The sequence below is a fragment of the Schistocerca cancellata genome, chromosome 3 (assembly GCF_023864275.1).
Source record: "Schistocerca cancellata isolate TAMUIC-IGC-003103 chromosome 3, iqSchCanc2.1, whole genome shotgun sequence".
Taxonomy (NCBI): Eukaryota; Metazoa; Arthropoda; class Insecta; order Orthoptera; family Acrididae; genus Schistocerca; species Schistocerca cancellata.
The window spans coordinates 325,516,392-325,520,468 of record NC_064628.1 but is presented as its reverse complement, the minus strand read 5'-3'; the positions used below and the strand labels follow the sequence as shown (position 1 = coordinate 325,520,468).

Sequence of the window (4,077 nt, the reverse complement as noted above, 5' to 3'; positions counted from 1 at the left end):
CTACTTAGTATTTGAACACTGAAACACACAGTCATGAATACTCCGTCCGAACAGGCTTGGGAAGGCCCAACTGCACCGACTGGCCGCCGTGTCAACCTCATCCCACAGGTGCCACTGGATGCGGATATGGAGGGGCGTGTGGTCAGCACACCGCTCTCCCGGCCTAAGTCAGTTTCCGAGACCGGAGCCGCTACTTCTCAGTAAAGTAGCTCCTCAGTTTGCCTCACAAGGGCTGAGTGCACCCCGCTTGCCAACAGCGCTCGGCAGTCCGGATGGTCACCCATCCAAGTGCTAGCCCAGGCTGACAGCGCTTAACTTCGGTGATCTGAAGGGAACCGGTGTTATCACTGCGGCAAGACCTTTGACTAGTCATGAGTACGGCCTTCACAAATAGTTATAAATTTGTTCATACCTACTCAAAAATCCCTATACGATTTTCAATTTCCGTTGCCCCATGCAGGGACGATAAACCTACTGAATGCCTTAGCAGTCTCAGTAGGTCTGTCCCCTCCACTAGCACTGTCCACTATTTTACTATCTCTTCACTTAATTTTCAATATCCTTCTAACCACGTTTTAAACACTGCCTGTTTCATCTTTTCTCATTCCCCTCTGCCCAGATTTAACTTATACACGACACTTTGTTTTAGCTGTAAAGTTTCCGCAACTTCTTTCATACAAGGACAATTTTACTGTTGATGATAGATTTCTTCGATGCAATCTTGCTACTTGTCTCGCTTAGTTGTTCCAGGTTTTTCTTACAGATAACAAAAATTTGAATAACTTGCTTGTATTCCACTTATTTTATGTTAGCCACTGTTATTCCCGCTAGGAATCCCCGAATCGAATCCGCCCGGCAGATTAACATCGAGGGCCCGTGTACTGACCGGCTTGTACGTGGTTTTTACGCGTTATCCCACATCTCACTAGGTGAATACCGAGCTGGTACCCAACTTTCACCTCATTTACACTATTCGCAGACATTTAAAACACTTTCGCTCACTTTCACATCAATACCACTGCACGCAGACAGTTGGGGCACGCATATTCCTTCTCGGGGGGTAAAGGGTGACGATAAGAAGGCCATCTGACCATCCCTTAAATTAACCATGCCAAATCCATTCATGACCATGTCGACACAGTACCGATGCGGGACAAAAGGCACAAGAAAAAGAAGAACAATGCAGTGGTTTTCGTAGATTTTAGGCCGATGCGAGCTACATCTACCAATATTTCGCTGGCACTACTGCCCATTATTGTCAAGGCGCACAGAACTTCCGTAATGGCTTCTCCCGTTAGCTGACATGTCGTTCGGGAAATCAGTGCGGGACGTAACTGTCGACGGTCAAAGAGCATCTGAATGTGTGGTGTCACCGCCAGACACCACACTTGCTAGGTGGTAGCCTTTAAATCGGCCGCGGTCCGTTAGTATACGTCGGACCCGCGTGTCGCCACTATCAGTGATTGCAGACCGAGCGCCGACACACGGCAGGTCTAGTCTAGAGAGACTCCTTAGCACTCGCCCCAGTTGTACAGCCGACTTTGCTAGCGATGGTTCACTCACTACAGACGCTCTCATTTGCAGAGACGGCAGTTTAGCATAGCCTTCAGCTACGTCATTTGCTACGACCTAGCAAGGCGCCATATTCAGTTACTATGAATGTATTCTGAACAGATAATATTGTGAATCATGTACCGTCAAGAGCGACGTTCATCACTAATGGATTAAAGTTAAGTATCAAAATGATTACGTCCGCTTTCTGAATACTCATTCCTTGTCATGTTCCAGATCTCACGTCAATATAGTTCTTCCCTCCTCACGCCAGCCTGCGTGAGCTGAGACGCGTGCATTTCGGCCTCCTCTAGTAACACGGTGTTGGTTCTTCCGCCAACACAACAGAATGACAATGGTCTGTTTACAGAACCAGAGAAATCACTTTATAGGTAACAACAATTTAAATAATTTGTTTATATTGCTAGTATGTCATCTATTGCTTGATAGACGTATCGTTCGTGGTGATGCATTTCATAAGCAGAAGTACAGTTTGCCACTTGAAAATTCATCCATTATGATTATTTCACCATAGCTCCTTGATCTCTTCATATAAGATGATCTTTCGTAGTACGGAATGATGACTGGAGAAAAGAAGACACCAATAGTTTCTGCGAAGAAACATAAACACTGTTATACGGAATAGCATTAAAAAAAAAAGAGCAACTGCCAACATCTTGGCGAACAAATCTGCTATCACAGTTGATCACAGTCTTCAATTGAATATTGTGTATTTGACATTAATGTAACAGAGGTATTAAAACAGGTACATGATTACAAATCATCGAATCACAGAAATCAATTTTTAAAAACGGAGAAGGACTGTAGAATTTATCGACCTTAGTTTACCGTATTTGGAAATGTAACTAAGGAGTTTTATCAGTGAACATAGCCGCACTATAATAACATTTAAGTGAAATCCCAATTCTTAAATTTGATCTATGAGATTAAATTGATACCTATCCGCCTCCTGGGTCCATATTTATTTAAATCAATTCTTCACCAAAGCCCTTTGCTTTTTATTACAAACAGTACTTCGAGAAGGGTTATATTGCTCAAAAGGAATTAGATCTAATTAAAATGAAGACACTGTGCAAGAAAATGATGGGAGAGTTTCATTCCTCATCTCTGAATGTCAAAAATCCTTGCATGAACTAGAAAGGTGAAAATGTCCATTTACTGATTCATACTACTTTGGAAGAACACGCGGCAAGAGAAATAATGACGCTTCAAAGAGTTACTGATATGAAAAACTATGCGATGGCTTTAAAAGAAGTGTTGCAAACGCAGCAGAAATACACTAGGATTGTACAAATCACTCATGGATAATAAAATACTTGAATGAATAAGGAAACAACGAAAATGTAAAAATGTTGAAAACATGAGAGGAGACCAAGAAAAATGGATGGAATAAAACAGAAGATTGAAACAGGGTAACGTAAATATCGCACGTAGACTGACAGACAATCATTGTAAGGAGCACAGAATAATGTACACAATGATTATAAATATAAATGTAATTGGTTACTGGAAGCGTAAAATAAGTAGATGAAAACAAATACTTGGAGAAATTTTATAAATTGCCATGAAACGTTAAGCTGTTTAACACGAATACACGATGCCAGAAAATGATAGTGAAGATGCAATACTCTTTTACGAATTTGAAACATCTTAAAATGAAGTCGAAAGAAACAAATTTCCAAGCATCAATAAAATACCATAGAATCGTTACCAACACCACGCCAACGAGCCCAGTGAGAATTATAAAAGGTCGTGATTGAAATTCAGGGAAGATTTATCAGGTTTTGAAAAGAAAATAATTACAGTATTTATTAAGAAAGCAAGATAGGAAGATGGATACGTAATTAACCGCACAGTGATCCTACTATCACATGCTTCAAAAATGTAAGAGTACTATGTCAAAAAAGGAAGAGAAAATGTAAAGAAATTCTGAGAGGACTATTTAGTTTTAGGAGAAACAGGGATTTCAGGAAGGAATTTCAGCGCTGCGGCTAATAAGAAAAGGTAGATTTAGGAGAATCAAGGAAAAATGAATTGCATTCGTAGACTTGGAGAAAGCTTTTGATATTTTGGATTGGACTGATATTTTCTTTATTGTTATGTGAACTATAAAGCTAATGTATCCTCTTTCCAGAGGCTAAAATCAAGAATGGTGTAAGGCAGGATTTCCCATTGTCACCTATGTTACTTCATTTGCATATGGAAGGGGAAATGAAAGAAGCAGGAGTTACTGCAGACAGATAATCGGCATGATAGGGTTCGTTGATAACTTTGGAAGAGGAATTGAGTCGAGTGCTAGCTAATGGTAATAATTTGCACACAAAAAGAAGAAAACTACGGTAGTAGTGTACGTATAAGCTGGACGTTCTGGATGAGTGGTTCTTAAAACTGGGCCAGAGACTCTTGAAAAGGTTATGAATTTTGCCATATTGGAAGTAGGAAAAGGAAAGAAAGAAGATGCAGGAAAGCATTGTAGTAAAGATTTCGCAAATCAAAAGAACTTTC

The 4,077-nt window shown here is 40.4% G+C and overlaps 1 pseudogene; it reads right to left on the bottom strand.

The window, feature by feature from the left end:
• Window positions 1–248: 248 nt before the first annotated feature.
• On the bottom strand, window positions 249–366 carry LOC126177935 (5S ribosomal RNA; annotated as a pseudogene).
• Window positions 367–4,077: the final 3,711 nt, after the last annotated feature.